The sequence below is a fragment of the Eptesicus fuscus genome, chromosome 18 (assembly GCF_027574615.1).
Source record: "Eptesicus fuscus isolate TK198812 chromosome 18, DD_ASM_mEF_20220401, whole genome shotgun sequence".
Lineage (NCBI taxonomy): Eukaryota > Metazoa > Chordata > Mammalia > Chiroptera > Vespertilionidae > Eptesicus > Eptesicus fuscus.
Genome location: NC_072490.1, coordinates 40541077 through 40564496, shown reverse-complemented (window position 1 = coordinate 40564496; position 23420 = coordinate 40541077). Strand labels below are relative to the sequence as shown.

General features: G+C 39.2%; 1 long non-coding RNA gene across 1 annotated transcript in view; it reads left to right on the top strand.

The window, feature by feature from the left end:
• Window positions 1-615: 615 nt before the first annotated feature.
• Window positions 616-23420, top strand: part of LOC114235298 (uncharacterized) — a 273916-nt gene continuing 251111 nt past the window's right edge. Inside the window, exon 1 of the long non-coding RNA XR_003621477.2 lies at window positions 616-673. This is a non-coding gene — a long non-coding RNA (uncharacterized LOC114235298). The remainder of the gene's footprint in view (window positions 674-23420) is intronic.

Here is a 23420-nt window from a genome sequence, read left to right as displayed (position 1 = left end):
GACGCTAAGTTTTTGTTAAAATGACTTATATGAATGCATATAGTTGTTCATTATAAAGAATTTTAAGGGTTTCCATTGTTTTGTACTGGGGACCTTCAAGGAACAAAGTACCTTACCTGACCCTAAATAGTTTGCCTTGGTGTTGATAGCTGGTGGATTCAGGCGAAGAAGAATGCTCTTCTTAGTTGCTGATCTCAGGGGAGATGTGGAGGAGCCTTTAAAGTTACTCCTGTCACTGGTCCAGATGCTGTGCAGTGGCTGCTGTTACCAAACCCAGCACTGCCACTTGGAGAGGAAAATAGGCCATGATTGTGTTTACCTTAAATTTGGGGAGAATAAGAAAATTGGAAAACCAAGAGCTATTTTATTGTTGTTCAGAACAGTTTCATGTTTTTGTACTTTCTCAGTGAGACCTATAAGAGTTCAGTTTACTACACATTGAAATCTACTAAAAATTTTATCTACCTCTCTTTCCTTTTGACACCTATTATCTAACAACCAACCTTCTAGAACCCCCGAGACAACAATGGTAACATTAGTGAAATTACGTCATCTCTCAGATTCTCGCATGTGTGAATCAGTTAGGGCAGCCAAAAAAGAACACAGGCTGTGTGGCTTACACAACAGAAGTTTATTTTCTCACAGTTTTGGAGGCTAGAAATCCAAGATCAAGGTGCTGGCAGGCATGGTTTCTCTTGAGGCTTCTTTCCTTTGGTTGCAGCTGGCTGCCTATTGCTGTGTCCTCTTGAGCCTGTTCCCTTTGTAAAGGAGGTTGGAGACTGATCTGGTCAATGGTCATTCCTATTCTGCAGAGATCTGTAGAAGTTCACAGAGGCATTCACATTCAAGGTTACACTGGCTTGGGCTTCATATTTCAGAATGCATTTACAGAAAATGTCATAAGGGTTCCTGAGGTCTTTTTTTTTTGTAATGGTTTCAATTACTTTGACTTTTAAATCCATACTTGGCATGGGAAAATTCAATCTCATCTGAAAGGCAGGTGTTCAGGATGAGGAAAAAAATCAGGTTGACACTTTGAATATCCAAGTACACTGACTTTATTTTAAAATTCAGTGCTATGTTATTGAATTGATTGTGTGTCATAACTATACTGAGCAGAAAACCAACTTCTTCAAAAGAGATTTCACAGAAACTCAAAAACAATGAGCGTGAGATGGTTGTTTACAGGATGCCTGAATTTTCATCTTTTTAAAATTTGTTTTCTTTTTAAAAAATATTTTATTGATTTTTTACAGAGAGGAAGGGAGAGAGATAGAGAGTTAGAAACATTGATGAGAGAGAAACATCAATCAGCTGCCTCCTGCACACCTCCTACTGGGGATGTGCCCACAACCAAGGTACATGCCCCTGACCAGTAGCGAACCTGGGACCTTTCTGCAGGCTGACACTCTATCCACTGAGCCAAACCGGTTAGGCTGAATTTCATCTTTTGGCAGACATGGATGTTTCCTATATTGGAGACAAGTTTCTGTAAGTGAATTTCATTTTAAAGTAACTTCCTATTCCAATTGGTTGTTTCCCCCCACCCTAGCCCAAAGCATCTGCATGGTCTTTATGAATGGCATGCATAGTTTTCATCAAAGCCTAGCCCCTAAGTTTCAAAACAAATTATGAAGACAGAATCTCTAAGGATTTATGACTTTAGACTATAAAAACAGCATCTTCATAGGTTAATTTAACAATTTCTAAGCTAGACTATACATTCTCTGGGGTCTGTATCTGTTCTCAGTTTGGGCCTTTGTTATTTGATCTTCCCTAATTCTCAGCATCGTGAGAACTGCATCATGCCTCAGCAGTATGATTAGGGACTAGAATTGCCCCGCTTCTTTTCTCTAGCTCTGTGTCCTCTTTCAGTTTACCTTTTTATTTTCTCAGATTTCTTTTATTCCCTTTCCTACCTCTCAATCAGAATGAAGTGGTAGATTCTCATAAATTCAAAAAATGAAGGGGTCTTCTACTGAAAAACTGAGTGCAGTTCCCGGTTTTGAATAGAATTAGTGGATTTTTTGTTTGTTTTATATACATCTATTATATGCCAGACTCCAGGTTAAGTTCAGGAGGAATGAGAAATAAAACAGCCCCTGCCGTGGAGAGGACAGGAGATGTAAACATATCAGCCCCATCCAAATTTGCAAAGAAGAGCAATGGGATAGAAAGGTTGCCCAGAGGAAAGCTGGATGGATTTTTCCTGGGGTGATCATGGGAAGGTCTCCCAGAGGACCTGCTATTAAGATAAGTACAGTAAAGAGTACCACATATCCAAAAAGCTCAGTGCTAGTTGTTGGCAGGGCCTTTTGGTGAGTTTAAGTGCTTCATCATAGCTCCACTAAGTGCCTTTAGTGAGCAAGGTACGCGGTCAGGTCTCCGAGATGAAGTAGACATTGTCACTGTTCACAAGAAGTTGGTGCATATTTTCAGGCTGGGGGTGTCCGTCTTGTCTGTGCAGGCACAGAAAAAGGCCAGGGGAATGGGCTGTTCTTGGCCCCTTCCTTTCCACCCCCTCCTTTAGCATCTTCTGGGAGAGTAAAAATAAGTACCAAGAAGAAGGATTCCTACAGGTGTCCTGGTTTGGGGGATCCCTGACAGAGATCAGGGAAAAGGAAGATGGGCACCTGTTCCTGTAGTGGATGCTGGCAATGTGGCACTCTTACCACCCCTCCTCCCTCCTGCCTTTTCAGCAGACATCTAAGTTGACCACAGTGCCCTTCCTTGCTGAGCTCAGATAGGGCCTCACTATCCTTCTCAACACAGTGCTTTGAGCAGCCACTAGTAATTGATCATTGGTTGACATTCATGTTGAAATATTTTGGCCTTTCTTGTCCTAGAATTTTGAAACAAAGGGTTAACCATGTTCTCATCTAATAAACTGTGAGACCCCTCCCTCCACACCCAGTTTATGAAGGTGGAAAAGCAGACAGGCTTAGGAGAGAAACTTCTTTCAGGAAGAAGTAGATGGGGGTGGTGTGTCCCCAGGGGCCTTTATCTTGGGAACCCGCGCAGAGACGAGTGGAATAGCACTCCTGCTGATGAAGGGGAAGAGTAACAGGCATTAGGGAAAATCAGTCAAGTTCAAGTTAAGTAGCTTACATATGGGAAACATTTTAAGTTTCCTTAAGTTGGAGGGCAATAATGTGCGTTGAAAGTCTTTGTACGCAGTTCTGAAATTTGAGTTTTTCCCCTTTGCACAAACCTTCTAAGGTTCCCAAGTCCTACCTCACGTCTCACATGCCCAGGACACCTTCAGTTGACACTTCTTCCTGAGATCATCCCTGCCTGTGACCCTTGTAGTCTTGTTCTTAGACTGCACAGAATCACACACTGTCCTGAGTCACTGGAAATGTCTTCCACTTCCAGGAAGAATCCTCTCAACTCTGCAGGCAAAGGAGCCCTCTCTGGGCCCCTCGCCTTGTTGGTTTCAGAAGAATGACAATGAGAATTTATAACTTGAGGAAAGTTACCTAAGGCAGCGCTTTCCCACAGGTGTCCTAGGAGGAGCCATGTACATACATAATAAGGAAGAAAGAGGTTCCGTGGTCAAAGAGTATGAAAAAAGCTGAGTTCGGCAAGATTTAATACTAACAGAATTAATAAGGCAAAAGTCATAATTGCTGCCATCTATTGTAGTACTTGCCAGGCACTCTGCTGAGTACGTTACACACATCATTTCACTGAATTTGGTCAAGTTTTATGAGGGAGTAATTATTTCTTTTTCATTTTGCAGATGAGAAAATGGAGACTCAGAGAGGTTAAATAACTTGGTCAAAATTCATAGCCAATAAATGGGGAAACTAAAAATTAAACTGAAGTCTTGTCTGAGCCTAGTGCCAAACCCTAATTACCAGGTGTGTGTGTGTGTGTGTGTGTGTGTGTGTGTGTGTATTTAAAACATCAGATCCTCCCAAAAGCTTTCAGTACTTTTATATGCATTTGGCAGCTCCAAGAGAAATGCAGAATAAATGGCATTATTCAAGCATATTTTCAGAAACCATTTTTTCCTGAAATTATCTTGTGAGACTAGTGTTCTGAGGAATATATCTTGGGATAAGTAGAACTCAGGTTTTATTATACATACAGTTCTATCTTTATTAGCAAGCTTTTATAGTCACTGTGTCATTTAATCCTTATAACCTTGGCCTAAGGTACATTAGGTATTATTATAGCCATTACACAGGGGGAGATTTAGATATATCAAATTCAGGTAACTTTTTCAAGTTTCACATTAAATACTGGAAGAGTAGCAGTTGGAATATAGTCAATTAAGGGAGATGTAAGAGAATATAAAGTTAATTCTCACCATTTTTACTGTTGGCTATTAGGATACGGTGAATATTAAATGTATTTTGATAACAATAATCAACCTTCATTGACTTAAAAATGAACTTAAATATATGTTAAATACAGGGTGTCCCAAAAAATGTATACACACTTTAAGAGCTGATAGCTCAATTTAAAAAATTAAATGTATTTTAATAAACACTGCCTTTACAGTTATTCAAAGTGTATGTATACATTTTTTGGGGACACCCTATATTTCCTTTTTCTACAGTTCTGCCATGCAACATAGTTATGTTAGAGAAGGGAAAGGAGCCATTAGTGGAATGGAAATATACTGTATAGCTTACCAATTAGGAAGGGAAGGAATAGACCACAAATAAATATGGACTATATATACATATATACATATATTTATATACATATGTATATATATACATATGTATATATTTAAAATATTTTTTATTGATTTTAGGAATGGAGAGGGAGTGAGAGAGAAACATCAATGATGAGAATCATTGATTGGCTGCCTCCTGCACGCCCCCTACTGGGGGTTGAGCCCACAACTCAGGCATGTGCCCTGACCTGGAATCAAACTGTGACCTTCTGATCCATAGGCCAACACTCAACCACTGAGCCACGCCAGCTGTGCGGCTGGACTATATTGTTAAGAAAATCTTTCAGTTAAACTTTAAATGTGTATCTGTTTGAACTAAGCCAAAGACTTGTACTTACACATTTAGTAAATGTTTCTTTAATCTGGTTGTTTGAGGAAGATATATTAGTCTTGCCTTCATTGGGCATTTAATGATGAACCACATGCAGAATTCTCAAGTGATAAACCATCACTATAATTGATGACCTTAAAGAAGTCTTTCCCCAGTATCATTGGTTTCATCATAAGTGCTTGTCCAGGTGGTAGCTTGTTAACTGAGTGAACTGCCATAATCTCTTGCTCACTATTAAATATATTGTTCAAGGCCAACTGTTAAATCATAATACTTTGTTTATCATAGTCCTCTCTGGATTTTTTTCAAGTAGCATCCTGTGTTCACAGTAGCATCCTCTTCAAGGTACTGATGTCCTTATATTTACCTGTATTCAACACCTTCATTTCCCCATCGCCCAAGGAAAGCATAAACTAGTGCGTCATGGTTAAAGCTCAGCATATTTTCAATGACAGCTTCTTTTCACTTTATAATTTTTCTGGTAAGCAAGGTGGTTTGTTAACTTTTTTACATTGTGTGCATGGAGTCTTTCAAAGCTTGACATGCAAGCTCATTTTTAAACCTTCATTTTCAAAGTCTGTGCCAAGCATTTGTTACTGGTGATTAATCAACATTGTTCTAACATTAATAACTGACTGAAGATGGAACTCTTTAAGGAAATACTGAATCTTTGAGGTCTTTGTTCAATATAGCAAGCATAGGATTTTTAAAAAAGTACTTGTGTCTATTCTTCACGGACCATAAAATTCCTTGCAAATGGGGCTTTGTTATAGATACCACATTGTGGGGAAATAAACAAACACCAACACTTTATTTTTTCACCAGAAGTTTGGGAGAGACACACGCAGATGTAAAATTATCTTCCAGTTTAACTTATGCCTCTGGTACAAAGTATTGTTGAATCTGTCAGAAATATTTCTCTGATAACTATATATTTTAACAGCATTATTGAGATACAATCCATATAACATACAAAGTCAGTTTAAGTTGTTCAGTAGTTTTTAGTGCATTCACAGAGTTGGGCAACTATCACTGAACCTAATATCAGAACATTTCATTATCCCCAAATAAAACCATGTGCCCATTAGCAGTCAGTCCCATTTCCTCTTACCCAACCCCTGGCAACCACTATTCTACTCGCTGTCTCTATAGATTTGCCTATGCTGGAACATTTTATGTCAATGGATTCCTATAATATATTTGGCATTTTGTGACTGGCTTCTTTCACTTAGCATAGTGTTTTGGGATTACAGCCATGTGTAGCATTTTGGATGTTGGCTTTTTTCAGTTATTGCCATGTGTTTTTTACAGCTGTCTGGGATGCTGGCATATGCAAGTAGCCACCGTGTTTGTTGGCATTCTCAAGACCTCTTCATGCTCTCCCCAAATGTTTATGTTGTTAATGTTTTTCTAAGAACACAGTGCCAATTCAGAGCTGTCATATAAGCATTGCTAATGGGTTCCGGGTTAAGGTTTTCATTAGATGCTATCTTTGCAAATTTGCATATATAACTCTCACAATCAGTAGAACCTGTTTCATCTTTGATTTCAGCTATTTTATACTGATACTCTGAGTGCTCATATGTAATGTTAATGTTCAGTTCTTTACTAACAGGCTTCAAAGCCAAAAACCAGTTAATGGCATATGTCCACTCCTTGGTGAATAAAAATCCATTCCGCACACTATTAAGATCTTCATTTTTTTATACTTTGCAACATTTTCCTCTTTATCATTAGTGCTTGGTCATTATTATCACTGTAAAACTCCCCAACTTGTCCATCTTTTTCTTTGTCGTATAGATTCCTCCCCATATTCATCAGTAGATGCCTTACAGATAGACCTTGATGAAACTTTTGCAGTGACTATTTTCTTACTATTGGTCATGATGTTTCTTGTTTTCACTGTTACTTATTAGTGTATATTTAGTTCTTTCTGATATTTTCATAGTGTAATTAAAATAAATTTAGAAACTAGGCAGGGCCAAAGATATATAACTGACACCCCACTTCGGTCAAGTTGGGTTTTTGCCATAAGTGATTTTGGAGCTAAACTTAAGGGAAAAAAATCTTTCAGTTTTTAAACTTTTTATTTCATTTTTTTCTAGTTGTATTGAGGTATAAGTGACAAATAAAAACTGTATTATATTTAGAGTGTACAATGTGATGATTTGATACATGTGTACATTGTGAAATTACCACAATCAAGTTAACACATCCGTCACCTCACATACTTGCTATATTTCTTTTTGTGTGTGGTGAGACTTATAAATCCACTCTTAGCAAATTTCAAGTATACAAGACAGTACTATTAACTATAGTCACCATGCTATACATTAGATCCCCCAAGCTTACTCACAATGGAAAGTTTGTACCCTTTGATCAACATTTATCCATTTCCCCCAATTCCTAGCCCCTGGCAACCACTTTTGTATTTCCTGGTTCTATGAATTAAACTTTTTAAAACTTCATATGCATTTTGTCTTTCCGTGTCTGGCTTATTTCATTTAGCATAATGTTCACCAGATTTATCTATCTTGTCACAATTGGCAGGAATTTCTTCTTTTTTGATGGCTAGATAATTTTCTATCATATATATAAAAGTATAAGATATAAATATAATACACTAGGTTATACATATAAAATATATATGATATATAGTATGTGTAAATATGATTCATGTAGATATATAAATATGATACAGATACAGAAATCAAATATATATCACACTTTCTACCCATTTATCTGTCAACTGACAGTTAAGTTGTTTCCATTTGTTGGCTATTGTGAACAATGATGTAGTGAACATGGGGGTACAGATATCTCTTTGAAATACCAGTTTTATTTCCTGTGGAAATCTAGAAATGGAATTGCTGGATTATATGGTAATTCTATTTTTAATTTCTTGAGAAACGTGCATACTGTTTTTTATATTGGTTCTACCAATTTACATTCCCACCAATAATGCACAAGAAGTTCTGTTTTCTTTTTTAAAATGTAATTTTTTAAAATTGAGAGAGGAAGGGATAAAGAGGAAAAGAGAGAGAAACATCTGTGTAAGAAAGAAATGTTCATCAGTTGCCTCCCCGACATGTCCTGACAAGGGATTGAGGCCACAACCTGGGTATGTGCCCTGAACAGGAATCGAACTCAACACCTTTTGATGTATGGGACAACACTCCAACCAATGGAACCACAGTGGCCAGGGTAGGGTTCTGTTTTCTTAATATAATTGCTAATACTTATCTCTTGTCTTTTTTATAATAGCCATTTTAACCAGTGTGAAGTAATATTTCATTGTGGTTTTGATTTGCATTTCCCTGATGATTAACCATGTTAAGCACCTTTTTATATACCTGTTGACTAATTGTGTGTTGTCTTTGAAAAAATATCTATTCATGTCCTTTTCCCATTTAAAAAATCAGTTTGTATTTTGCTATTGAGTTGTATGAGTTCCTTACATATTTTAGATATAAACTCATATCAGATATATGATTACAAATATTTTTCCCCAGTTCGTAGGTTGCCTTTGCATTTTGTTGATTGCTTCCTTTGCTATGTAGAAGTCATTTCAATTTTTAAAACTTTTCTGGGATCGGAGCAGAAAAATGGCGACGGAATAGAGTCGGGTTTGGAGTCTGTTCCTGGGGCGGAGAGTCGGAGCAGCAGAGGCTCGCAGAGGGAGTGTATGTGGGCAAGCCAAGGGACAGCTAAACTCCAGGAGAAGGCGGGGGAGTGCTGGGCAGTGTTCCTCTGACCGCGCAGCACCCACAGGGGCTGAGTCCCCTCCTGGAGCTGCGGGCTCGCCGGGCGCCTCGCCATCTTGCAAGGAAAGGAGGATGTTAGTGGAAACCTGACTTTCTGCGACAACTGCAAACACTGAGCTGCTGGGATCACCAGACCACCGGTCCCCTATCAGCGCAAACAGTCGGATTCAAAGAAACTCTTCACTGCACCACGGAAAGGTCAGATTTCGCCTGAAATGAGGGGCGGTTTCTAATCCCCGCGGTGGGTGAGGGAAGCGCTGGGTGAGGGAAGCGCGGCAGCCGCAGGACCGGCAGGAGCCGGGAGGTCTGTGCCTAGAAAAATCGGCGGCAGTTGGAACTGCCGTGATCCGTGAATGAGGAGGGAGGTCTTCTGAGCTGCTAACAGAAGTGACCTCTTGAAAGCAACTCATTTTAATCTGACGAGGAGGGTCAGACTAAGAATTTTCAAAGGAGTGCAGGCTCCTTAGTCTGGGGCACAGAACCTGGGGCCAGAGCTGCGTGTGACCATCAGAGAGGCAGCTCTGAGGCGCATACCTCCACAAACCGGTAGTGAGTGCCATAGAGGGGGGAAAAAAGAAAAGAAAAAAGAGCTAGAGAGGCCCGGAAGTCAATTCAGAAACACTGCCACCCAGGGGTTGAAACGCTAATTGTCTCTGGTGTAATTAAAAATAAATACGAGAAATTAAGACACGGCTGGCTTAAAAAGCAGGACTGGCTTCCAACACTGAGGAGCCCTGGAATGAAGCTGAACTGAAATACCGCCCAGACTGGGAAAAAGGCGTACCAAACAGAATAATAGAGGAAGTGAATGACAGCCGCTACTGCACATTTTAGTCTTCCTATTTTTTAATTTTCAATTCTTTTTTCAATTTTTAAAATTTTTTATTCTCATATTTTTTTATTTTCATTTTTTGCATCTTTTACTTAAGAAACTAATTTTTTTTCTTTTTCCTCACTCGATTTTCACCTTTTTAATTATTACATTTTTATTTTCAATCAACACTATTATTACTATTATTTTACTTTTTTTTTTTTTTTAATGTCATTTGATTTTCTCTTTCTTTTTTTTTTGGATTAGTGTCCTACATTCGATTTGCATCTTTCCCTTACAATCGCTTTACCCTATCTCAAAGCTAACATTATGCCATCACTCTCCTCCTAACCTTTCCCATTTTGGTCCCCAGTTTATCTTAACCCTTTCTGGCTTTAGATTTTCCCTACTTTTTCAGTTTACTCCCTGCTAAAACTTCACCCTACTTATATATCTAATTCCCAACCCCCTGCTCCAAATCCATACAAACCTCTCTCTACGCTACCTTAAAAAAATTATTTTTCTCTCGGGCCTTTTGTTGTTGTTTGCTTGAATGTTGATTAGATTGAATTTTTATGCTTTTTTATGAGATTGTTTTGATTATTCTTTTTGTTGGTTTGGTTGGTTCTTTTGTTTGCTTTGTTTTTGTTTGTTTTTTACTTTTGTTTTCCCTTGCCTCACTTGATATTAGCTGCTGTTGCAGTTTGTATTAATCTCCAGGCTCGTGTTGCTGGAATTTGCTGGGAATAGTGGTTGTTCTAGTGGAGTTTACTCCCCATATATATAGTTTGTTCCCCTTTTCTCTCTTAGTATCATTCTTGTCTCTCTTACTTTTTTTTTCTTTTATTTTTCTTTTCTGTTATTTCTTTTTCTTTTCTTTCTTTCTGCTCTTTTCCCAAGTTCAGATTCACACTCGTTGTTTTTTTTGTTTTGTTTTGTTTTGTTTTTCGTTGTTGTTCTTTCTTTTTACTCTCCCTCTTCCACTCCTATTCCCTAATTTGTCTTTCTCTGGTGGTTACCTTTATTGGAGGTTATTAATATCGTGAATACAATTCTGTTCAGTGCCTTGTCTGTTGTGCCTGGTTGTGTTGTATTTTATACCTTTAAATCAACGCCAGAGAGAGAAATCTATATAACCAGACAGCCGGAGAAGAGAGACCATGAGGAGACAAAGAAACAGCCCCCACAGGAAAGAGAAGCAGGCATCACCAGAAAAGGAAGTAAACGATTTAGAGGCAAACAACCTATCAGAGAAAGAATTCAGAGAAATGATCATAGGGTGGCTGAAAAGGATGGAAGACAAATTCGACAATATGAGTAAGAACCAAGAAGAAATGAAGAAGAACCAAGAAGAAATGAAAAATGACATCGCTGCTGTAAAGAACTCAATAGAAAGCATCAAGAGTAGACTAGATGAAGCAGAGGACCGCATAAGTGAGCTAGAAGACAAGATGGAAAAAAATACCCAATTACAACAGCTTCTAGAAACAAAAATTAGAAAGATTGAGGAGAGCATAAGGGAACTTCGGGACAATACAAAACAAAACAACATCAGGATAATAGGGGTGCCAGAAGGAAAGGAAACTGAGCAAGGAATAGAAAACCTGTTTGAAGAAATAATAACAGAAAACTTCCCTGATATAGGGAAGAAAAAACCCACACAAATCCAAGAAGCTCACAGAGTTCCAAGCAAAATGAACCCCAAAAGACCGACGCCAAGGCACATTATAGTTAAGTTGGCAAACACCAACGACAAAGTAAGAATCTTACAAGCGGCCAGAGAGAGACAGACAGTTACATACAAAGGAACCCCCATCAGACTAGCAACTGATTTCTCAACAGAAACTCATCAGGCCAGAAGGGAATGGAATGAAATATACCAAGTCATGCAAAGGAAGGGTCTAAATCCAAGAATACTGTACCCAGCAAGACTATCAATCAAAATTGAAGGTGAAATCAGGAGCTTCACAGACAAAAAAGGACTAAGGGAGTTTATCACCACCAAACCAGCAATGAAAGAAATGCTAAAGGGTCTGCTGTAAAAAAAAAAAAAAGAAAGAAAGAAAGAAATAGGAAGCAAAGAAGGTACACAGGGGTATAGAATAAAAATGGCGTCAAATAAGTACCTATCAATAATAACTTTAAATGTAAATGGATTGAATGCCCCAATCAAAAGACACAGGGTAACAGACTGGATAAGAAAACAAAACCCAGATATCTGCTGTCTACAGGAAACCCACCTCAAAAAAAAGGATGCATACAGACTGAGAGTAAAGGGATGGAAAAAGGTTTTCCAGGCAAATGGAAATGAAAAAAAAGCTGGGGTTGCAATACTTATATCTGACAAATTAGATCTCAAAGTGAAGGACATAACAAGAGATAATGAAGGCCACTTCATAATACTAAAGGGAGAAATCCAACAAGAAGAAATAACTCTGGTAAACATATATGCACCCAATATAGGAGCACCAAGATACATTAAAAAACTCCTGGAAGATATCAAAGGAGAGATTGACAGTAATACAATCATAGTAGGAGACTTCAATACCCCACTATCACCATTGGACAAATCCTCTAAACAAAAAATCAGCAAAGAAACATCAAACCTAAATGACTCACTAGAACAGATGGAATTAATCGACATCTTCAGAACATTTCACCCCAAAGCCACAGAATATACATTCTTCTCAAGTGCACATGGGTCATTTTCAAAGATAGACCATATGTTAGGACATAGGCAAAGTCTCTACAAATTCAAGAAGATAGAAATCATATCAAGTATCTTCTCAGATCACAGTGGCATAAAACTGGAAATCAACTACAATAAAAACAACCCAAAGAAATCAAATACTTGGAGACTAAACAGCATGTTATTAAACCATGACTGGGTTACCAAAGACATCAAGGAAGAAATAAAAAACATCATGGCAACAAACGACAATGAAAACACAACAATCCAAAATCTATGGGACACAATGAAAGCAGTCCTGAGAGGGAAGTTCATAGCTCTACAAGCCTACTTCAAAAAACAAGAAACAATGGTAATAAATTACCTAACCCAATAACTCAAAGAGTTAGAGAGAGAGCAACAAGATAAGCCCAGTGTAAGCAGAAGGAAAGAAATAATAAAGATCAGAGCGGAGATAAACGACATAGAGACCAAAGAAACAATACAAAAGATCAACAAAACCAAGAGCTGGTTCTTTGAAAGGATAAACAAGATTGATGGACCTCTAGCCAGGCTCACCAAGAAGCAAAGAGAGAGGACCCAAATAAACAAAATCAGAAATGAAAGAGGTGAAATAACAACAGATCCCGCTGAGATACAAAGGATTGTTACAAAATACTACGAACAACTCTATTCCAACAAACTGGACAACCTAGAGGAAATCGACATATTCCTAGAAAAATACAACCTTCCAAAACTTAATCAGGAAGATTCTAAACAGCTCAACATGCCAGTAACTATGGAAGAAATTGAAGCAGTCATCAAAAAGCTTCCGGCAAACAAAAGCCCGGGGCCAGATGGCTTCACAGGAGAGTTTTATCAAACTTTCAAGGAAGAACTAAAACCTATCCTCCTCAGACTATTCCAAAAAATTCAAGAGGAAGGAACACTTCCAGGCTCCTTCTATGAAGCCAGCATCACCCTAATACCAAAACCAGATAAAGACAACTCAATGAAAGAGAATTACAGGCCAATATCCCTCATGAACATTGATGCCAAAATCCTCAACAAAATTCTAGCAAATCGGCTCCAGCAGTACATCAGAAAGATCATACACCATGACCAAGTAGGATTTATTCCAGGAATGCAAGGATGGTACAATATCCGCAAATCAATAAACGTGATACATCACATAAACAAATTGAGAGATAAAAATCACATAGTCATATCAATAGATGCAGAAAAAGCATTTGACAAAATCCAACACCCTTTCTTGATAAAAACTCTCAACAAGGTGGGAATAGAAGGCTCATACCTCAACATAATAAAAGCTATTTATGATAAACCCACAGCAAACATCATACTCAATGGGCAAAAACTAAAACCATTTCCCCTAAGAACAGGAACAAGACAGGGATGCCCACTCTCACCACTCCTGTTTGACATAGTACTGGAAGTATTAGCTATCGCAATTAGGCAAGAAGAAGAAATAAGAGGCATCCAAATTGGAAAAGAAGAAGTGAAGCTGTCCTTATTTGCAGATGACATGATATTGTACATAAAAAACCCAAAAGATTCCATCAAAAAACTAATAGACTTAATAAATGAATTCGGCAATGTAGCGGGATACAAAATTAACGCCAAGAAATCTATGGCTTTTCTATACACCAATAATGAACTTACAGAAAGAGAGACTAAAAAAGCAATCCCATTTACCATCGCACCAAAAAAATTAAGATACCTAGGAATAAACTTAACTAAGGAGGTAAAAGACCTATACGCAGAAAACTACAGGACACTGAAAAAAGAGATAGAGGAAGACGTAAACAGATGGAAGAACATACCATGTTCCTGGATTGGTAGAATCAACATCATTAAAATGTCCATACTACCCAAAGCAATCTACAGATTCAATGCACTCCCCATCAAAATACCAACAGCATATTTCACAGACCTAGAAAGAACTCTCCAAAAATTCATCTGGAATAAAAAAAGACCCCGACTAGCCTCAGCAATCCTCAGAAAGAAGAATAAAGTAGGTGGGATCTCAATACCAGATTTCAAGCTGTATTACAAAGCCACTGTTCTCAAAACAGCCTGGTACTGGCACAAGAACAGACATATTGATCAATGGAACAGAATAGAGAACCCAGATATCGACCCAAACCACTATGCTCAATTAATATTTGACAAAGGAGGCATGAACATACAATGGAGTCAAGACAGTCTCTTCAATAAATGGTGTTGGGTAAACTGGACAGATACATGCAAAAAAATGAAACTGGATCACCAACTTACACCATACACAAAAATAAACTCAAAATGGATACAGGACTTAAACATAAGACGGGAAACCATAAAAATACTAGAGGACTCCACAGGCAACAAAATCTCAGACATATGCCAAAAGAACTTCTTCACTGACACTGCCCCTAGGGCAATGGAAGCTAAAGAGAAAATTAACAAATGGGACTACATCAAAATAAAAAGCTTTTTTACAGCAAAAGAAACCATCAACAAAACAACAAGAAAGCCCACCGCATGGGAAAACATATTTGCAAATGCTATCACTGATAAAGGTTTAATCTCCAACATCTACAGGCAGCTTATGCAACTCAATAAGAGGAAGATAAATGATCCAATAAAAAAATGGGCAACAGACCTAAACAGAATATTTTCAAAAGAAGACAGAAGGAAGGCCAAGAGACACATGAAAACATGTTCAAAGTCACTTATTATCCGAGAGATGCAAATCAAAACAACAATGAGGTACCATCTCACACCTGTCAGAATGGCTATCATCAACACATCAACAAACAACAAGTGTTGGCGAGGATGCGGAGAAAAAGGAACCCTCGTGCACTGCTGGTGGGAATGCAGACTGGTGCAGCCACTGTGGAGAACAGTATGGAGTTTCCTCAAAAAACTGAAAATGGAACTCCCATTTGACCCAGTAATCCCACTCCTGGGAATATATCCGAAGAAACTAGAAACACCAATCAGAAAGGATATATGCACCACTATGTTCATAGCAGCACAATTTACAATAGCTAAGATTTGGAAACAGCCTAGGTGCCCATCAGCAGATGACTGGATCGGAAAACTGTGGTACATCTACACAATGGAATACTATGCTGCCATAAAAAAGAAGGAATTCTCATCATTTGCAGCAACCTGGATGGAATTGGAGAACATTATGCTAAGTGAAATAAGCCAGTCAATGAAAGAAAAATACCACATGATCTCACTCATTTAGGGATAGTAAAGAACATTATAAAGTGGTGAACAAAAAGATAGATACAGAGACAGTAAAGCATCAAACAGACTTTCAAAGTACAGGGGGAAAGTTTGGGAAAGGTGGGGGAGTTATGAAATCAAACGAAGGACTTGTATGCATGCATATAAGCATAAACAATGGACGCAAAACTCTGGGGGGGAGGGCATGTGTGGGTGTGGGGTGGGGGGTAATAGTAAGATATGTACACATATAATACCTCAATAAAAATATTTAAAAAAAAAAAACTTTTCTGGCTTCAGGATTAGGAATTAGGGATTATTACCTTGTATTGTCTGACTTAAATGCTCTTTCTTTGGTCTCCCATAGTCCTTTGCACACATCTTTCTCATGGCTCTTAGTACATTGACTTGAAGGTATATGTTCACATATCTCTTGTCTGCTTATATAACAGACTCTGAGGAACCATGTCTTAATCATTTCCTCCAGTGCCTCCTAATTAGGAGGCTCTCAGTAAATATTTTATGAATTAATGAATAGATACAGACTACAGGTGAGTTAGATGCTTAGGAGAGACGGACTGGTGTGGGTTATAACAGACGAGGGAACACTGAGTCTTAGAATTAGGTTGTGTGTTTAGACCAAGGTTTCTTGACTTCTGCATTATTGACATTTTGGGCCAAGCAGTTTAGTTCTTTGATGGAGATGGGGACTGTCCTGTGCATCGCAAAATGTTTAACAGCATCCTTGGCCTCCGCTCACTGGATGGCAGTAGCATCCTTCCCTTGTCTCCCATGTGAATCCAACATTACCAAATATTCCTGGGGAGAAAAACCACCATTTGAAAACTGCTGGTGTACACAGTCTTGGATTAGAGAGTTGTACACACCTGGGTTGAAATATTATTCTGTCTTTTACAAGCTGGGCAAGTCAACCTGTAAGAGCCTCCATTATTTCATTTATAAAGAGGAGATAATAACATTATATATTTCCTAAGATGATTATAAAAATTACATTGAAAACATGAGAGCTCAATAAAAGATAGCTTTGAAAATATCAGTAGTCCCTGCATACACACAACACTCAGGTGTAGGGTGAAGGAACCTATAGTTATATCTACCTTTCTCTATGTCTGTGGTGTCTCTGTCTCCTTTGTTTCTCTGTTTTTTTTCCCACTCTGTCTCTTTTTTTTAAATCTCTATCTGTAAGTCACATTTTAATCTATCTCTACATGTCTCTGTATCTCTGTCAGTGTTTGTCTGTGTATCTTTCTGTCTCTGTGTCTGTCGGTCTGTCTCTGCCTCTATGTCTTTCCCAATCTCTCTCTCTCTCTCTATCTCTGTCACAGAGACGAGATATGGGAGAGTATACCGGTATGGTAGAGACAGCAAACAGTGCACTGTGACTGAAGTAGGCAGGGCCAGATCGCGGAGGTTTGCCTGCCTAGAGGTATAAGAGGGACAGAAGTTCCTGTCAGAGTAGCAGATTCTAGCAGAAATGTCCACACTTCATCTGATGAGACTTTGGGAAATATTTAAGGTTCTGGAGATGAGGATAGTAACCTTTCAGGAGCTTTTGTAGTCAGAAGAGATTGGGATTATGGGGATGAATCAGGATGTGGTTGTAGTGATTTAGACACAAAGTAATGACAGTTGGAATCAGAATGGTTCAGTTGGAATGGTCAATCCAAGAAATACATGAAGGAAGTAATGGCAGAACTCTGTAATTGGCAGGGTAGACCACGTGATAGAATTGAAAGATTGTGGGCTTTTAAATCAGAGACAATTCAGAGTTAAATGATTGATTCTGCTGAATACTAGTCGTGGGGTGTGGGGCAAACAACTCGATGGCGCTGAGCCATGGTTGTCTCTAAAATGGTGATGATAATGCATCTTGAGGGACTGTTGTGACAGTTTGAGACACTGTGTGAAGTTCAGCAGGAGCTGTTAGGCACTCACTAAAAGGTAGGGACAGTTTATAGGGATCAAAGAAGGAGGGAGATCAGAGTTGAGTTGTCTTGGGTGGTGGAGGAACAGCATAGATGCTGAGTGGAAGCAATCCGATTTTAAGAGGAGCAGCCTAATTTATTTTTATTCTATTTTTTATTTTTATTGATTTCATAGAGGGAGGAAAAGGGAGAGAGAGATGGGAACATCAATGATGAGAGAGAATCACTGACCCGCTGCCTCCTGCGCGCCCCCCACTGGGGATTGAGCCTAAAACCTAGGCATGTGCCCTTGATTGGAATCGAACCTGGGACCCTTCAGTTCGCAGGCCGGTGCTCTATCCACTGAGCAAAACCAGCTAGGGCTGGAGCAGCCTAATTTAAATGTGGCGGTAAGGATAAGTAAATTTCTTCAGACAAGGGAGGCTTCCAGTAAGCCAGCCTTGTATTTTATAGCACCGCTGGGCATCCATACGCCCCAAACCAGGTCATTTATAGTTTTTATGAGCCTAGATAGATTTGGAGCACTTTGGTTTGCACTCAAATACAAAATCTACCCCCTCCAAGAAGTGCCATGAAATACGACTGAAGAAATCCCTGATACTGTTTATTCTATGGTGTGGATGTGGAAGATGACGAATAAGAGTAATAGCTGGTAACCAATATTAGATCATTATGACAAGGAAATTCATTGTTGGGAACTTTCATCTGCAGAATTGATGATACTATCAATCCATTCTCTCAGTCAGAAAGTTACTTTTTGAGAAATTATTCTTTCCACCTCCACTTTGCTTTTTCATAGTAATGTGGTTTGATTTAACACCTCTCTCTCTCTCTCTCTCTCTTCTCTCTCTCTCTCTCTCTCTCTCTCTCTCTTGTCCTGCTTTTGCACAAAATGCCTTTCACTTTTCCAGTGCTGTGTCGCTCACTGATAAGCGTGGGTTCAGAATGCAGGCTGCAGTTTTTATTAGCATTGTGATAAATTTGTATTTGCCTATTTCTTGGTTATGTGTTTTTGTCTATGAAATGGGCATGACTTTCACAGTGGCTTTTGGCTGTGAGCCTTGGATAGTATATATACAATAGCTTTAAAGTCTATTTCATCTATCTCTGACCTCCCTTTTCACATTGATTTGCAGGGTTTTGGGTGGGATTGGCATACATGTGAGGTGGTGGATAGCTATAGTTTCTGCCTGCCCCACATTTCTTCCTTCTGATCAATTGCATCCTGCTTTTCTGTTGGAAGCCCACTGCCAATGCCATGTGGTCTGGTTGTACTATCAATCTTGATTCCTCTGGGAAGGACATGCCATTCATTTTGGCCAGAATACTTCATTCCCCAGTCACAGTGATTGGTATATATATATATTTATTGATTTTTTACAGAGAGGAAGAGAGAGGGATAGAGAGTCAGAAACATCGATGAGAGAGAAACACCGATCAGCTGCCTCCTGCACACCCACTACTGGGAATGTGCCTGCAACCAAGGTACATGCCCTTGACCGGAATCGAACCCGGGACCCTTGAGTCCGCAGGCCGATGCTCTATCCACTGAGCCAAACCGGTTTCGGCATAGATTGACATTTTCATTCATCCATTCAACACTATTTTTTGAGTGCCTTAACTATGTATTAGGTGCTGATGTTTTTTGTGGATACTCCAGTAAGCAAAATAGGGTCTCTGTGCTTACAGAATTCCAGTTCAAGAAGACATGAAGTAAACCAATAAACAGAAATACAATAAAATGTCAGCTAATGTTTTTTTTTTAAAATGTAAAAAGCATGTAAGAGGACTTAGAGTGATAGACCATGGTATGAATGAAGTGAGGGGATAAGCCATATTAATATCTTAAATAAAAGTATGTTTATGCAAGGGGAACTGCAGGCGTAAAGGCCCCGAGGCTGTAGCCAGGAGAGCAATCACAATGTGCTTAGAATAGCATGAGTGAGGGGAGAGGGATAGGGAATGAGGACTGAGAGGTAGCCAGGGTCCGAATCATACAGGGGCTTAGTGTCAGTAACGAGGGCTTTGATTGGATTGTGAAGAGAAGGTATTGGAGGGTTTTGAATGCAGTGACGAACGAGGGTTAATTAGAATCTTCCCTGAAATGTGATATGTGGGTGCTAGGAGAGGAAGGGTGCTTCTCTTCATTTAGGACAGGGGTCCTCAAACTTTTTAAACGGGGGGCCAGTTCACCGTCCCTCAGACTGTTGGAGGGCCGGACTATAGTTAAAAAAACACTATGAACAAATTCCTATGCACACTGCACATATCTTATTTTGAAGTAAAAAAACAAAACGGCAAAAACACCCACATGTGGCCCACGGGCCGTAGTTTGAGGATGCCTGATTTAGGATAACAAGCTTTGAATATGATCCAGGAGGGAGCTGCCTGTTATCTCCTTTGTGACCACCCAGAGAAAGACAGTTATAGCACTGGAACCAATACAAAAAAGGAAACAGGAAAAAAAAACAAAAACACAACAACCCTGAGACAGGAGAGGGACAGAGAGAAAAAGTGCTCTATTAACATAAGTCCCTGGATCCAGCCATTCTTGAAATACCTCTGCTTATATGAACCATTACATTTCTTTTTTTGTTTAAACTCTGTTGCGTGCGATTCAAATGAGGTCATTTGTCACCTAAAGAGTCCTGAGTAATAGCAATTGTTTGCTTTGTGGCCATTAGTAATACTCAATTTTTATTTATTATTCTCTCAGATATGGCTAGTGAAACTCCTAATTTTATATTATGTGAGTCTTAATAACATGGTGGGGCAGGCAGACAATAAATTTCTGGCGTAGCGGTGAGAAAGAGGCTGAGAGCGCTGGAATGAGTGCTTTGCTTAGTGCTAAGCAGATAATAATTGGCAGAGCCAGAATTTGAAAGATGGTGTGTGTGACTATAAAGTCCATACTTTTCCCATTCTGTGATAGCTTAGCAGTTTCTGTGGTGGCTTTAAAATATGTCTTCAGATTCTCTGACATTCCTTCTCTTGAGGAGTGGAGTGTAATTATCCTTTTCTCCAGTATGGGTTGGACACAGTGACTTGCTTCTAATGAACAGGAAAGAAAGTGTAATGAGAAAGTGCCGCTTTGGAGTGTAGGTCCTAAAAGACAGTGCCACCTCCTTGCTCTCTGTTGGACCACTCACTGGGAAGCCCACTACCATGTCATCAGGACCCTCACGCAGTGGAGGCCCATGGAGTGGGGAACTGAGGCCTCCAGCCAGCAGCCCTCTGAGTGAAGCTGGCCCTCTGGAAGCTGATCCTACAACTCAGCCAACTTCCGAATTGCAGTCTCATCAGCCACTGAGCTACAGTCTCAGCTAATCCACCCTGGATTTTGGATCCTTAGAAATTTCGACAAAATAAGTGTGGCTGTGAGCTGTTGTGTTATGGGGTAATTTATGCAGCAATAATACAGTTATCTTCTCAGATTTCTTTTCATCCTTGATGCCTTCACTGACAAGATTGGTTTCAAGACTCTTTCCTAAATTAAAAAAAAAGCTATACCTTCTTCCCTTTAGTGACCAATTAGTGTGACTTCTAATGAAAGATAATGTCAAAAGTTTAAGTATAAATGATATCACTGTAGATTCCATTTCAAAATTGGTCTTTGCGTCTCTGAAGAGGAATGCTTTAACTATGATGATACAATTGAATGCCAACACAACAGACCTAACGGTTCACCTCCTGTGTGAACCAGAACTCTTAGGAAAGGGCAAATAGTCATGTCATAGGATGGAAGTCTGCATTATTGATAATGTTATCAAATCAGTAGATTAGAAGAAACTAGGTCTCAATTTCCGTAGACATGTAACAAAAATGTAATCAATTAATTGAAGCATTGTAAATATGAAGAAATGGAATTGATTATGTAAACTATTCAACATAAAGAAGTGGTATTAAGCCCAGCTGGTATGGCTCAGTGGTTGAGCATTGACCTATGAACCAGGAGGTCACTGTTCGATTCCCGGTTAGGGCATATGCCTGGGTTGAGGGCTCGATCCCCTTGTGGGGCATGCAGGAGGCAGCCGATCAGGATTCTCTCTCATCACTGATGTTTCTATCTCTCTCTCCCTCTCCCTTCCTCTCTGAAATCAATAAAAATGTAGTAAAAAAAAAAGTGGTATTAATGTATATCAAATAATACCTTGATGGGTTATTATAGAATTTTTAAAATTTATAATGTGAAAAAATGCAGCATCATAGGAAAATGTGTGAGGCTCATTCCAAATGAATAGCTGAAAATAAAATTGTAACTATATTAAGATTACACTTATGTAACTTCAATGTAAATATGTGTAAGGATTTCAGAAAAGTAAAATTAAAAGTGGTGATTTATTAGAGGAGTATAATTCTGTGTCTGAATCTCTGCACTTATAACATCACTTGTATACTTTTAAAATATTGCATTCAAGTTTGACTTAATTTTCTAGATGTGTTCTCATTAGTGGGGCCATTACCTATGATAATCTTGAATCTATAGTTTTATTCGTGAATGTTGAATTCCTTAGCTGCAGTTTCTATCTATGCTATAAAACATCTCCTGCATTATCCTTGGGTCAAGTTCATGAGCCTTAACAACTGCATTAAGGTATCTGAGTATTTTCACGTGTGTGAAATCTATTACTTTGACAAAAGGATTGGGTCCAATATTTTAAGAGTTTTTGGTCTAGAGTTTTTCAAATTTTAGGTACCCTGAAGATTATGACCAAGTCATGAGCCACCTATACAATTATTTATGTGATTTTTTTCTTTGAATTGAATAATATGTGATTTGTTGCTGCTGCCCTTTGCAACCTCAGACATTTTGTTAATTCATGGTGGAAACCCACATCATGAACCCGAATGTGGCCTCTGACTCTTCGGTATCACAGGGCCCCAGGGAACCACATTTTCCATCCTCTCTTCTAATCATAGCTGTGTGACTAGATCTCACCAAGGAACTGTGAGTGGATTGGGATAAATGAGTTTCATGCCACCTTCATCTCTAAGATGATTTGATATTAACTGCTTTATGGAATCAGAGTGGTGATGTGTGATGAAATATTTGATGGCAGGGCCACAGATGGAGGTGACTTCATTTCCTGACTCGCCAGGCATATGAAACCAGACCACTGACCAGGAGTGCCCTGGCAGACTGTTAACCTGAACTTTAGTTATGTTCAGGCTCCTGACACTTTCAAGCTCATTCATCGTAACACCTAGCATCACTCTGTTGTGCTTACAATAAGGTAGCTACAAACGTAAATGTGTACTTGCTAAATATGTACCTTCCACCTTGGGTGCCCCCCCTGATACGGGTAGTGCGCATTGGGAAATTCCGTTCCGGTGCTCGCTGGACTGACCAATGTCATGTGAGCGATATTTCCTTTCTTGTCCCCAGGTTCTTGCTGCTGGTCAACGAGAGTTTTCCTTTTTTTCTTTATTAATGTTTGTATAACCCACTGTTGAGATGTTGCTGACCTTGTAATGCTACCAAATCGTGTCAGCGTTTCTTCTGATTCTTGAGGACAGCAGCCAAAGCACAAACACTCTTTTATTATTAAAGAAAGTGACTGACAGGTCAGGCGAGACATGTGTCTCCTCGGCACGCTTTCAGAGGGACAAGTTATTAAACTGAAAGTGTCCAGCTCTCTGGCATTCCACCGCGCTTGCTTGTTCCGTGGCTAAGCTGTGGTCGCCACTTACGACCCAACGTGCTCACCAGGGAACCTCCAGAAGGAGGCTCCCTGCTGTTTGTCTTATGTTCCTTTCCTGACTTTCAGAAAGGTTCCTGAGAAGGATCAAGGGCTGAGCTTTTCTCTGGGACACCTGACATTAGTTAGGGTTCCTTATGTTAACTGCTGTAACATAAAAGTCCCTTTCAGTGTTCCTGATGGGGGGCCATGTTTTGCTCTTGCTTTCAGAGGCTGGGGGCCTCTCCCTCTTGCCCTGTCCTCCTCTGGATTCTCTAAGTCCTTTCCGCTAAGC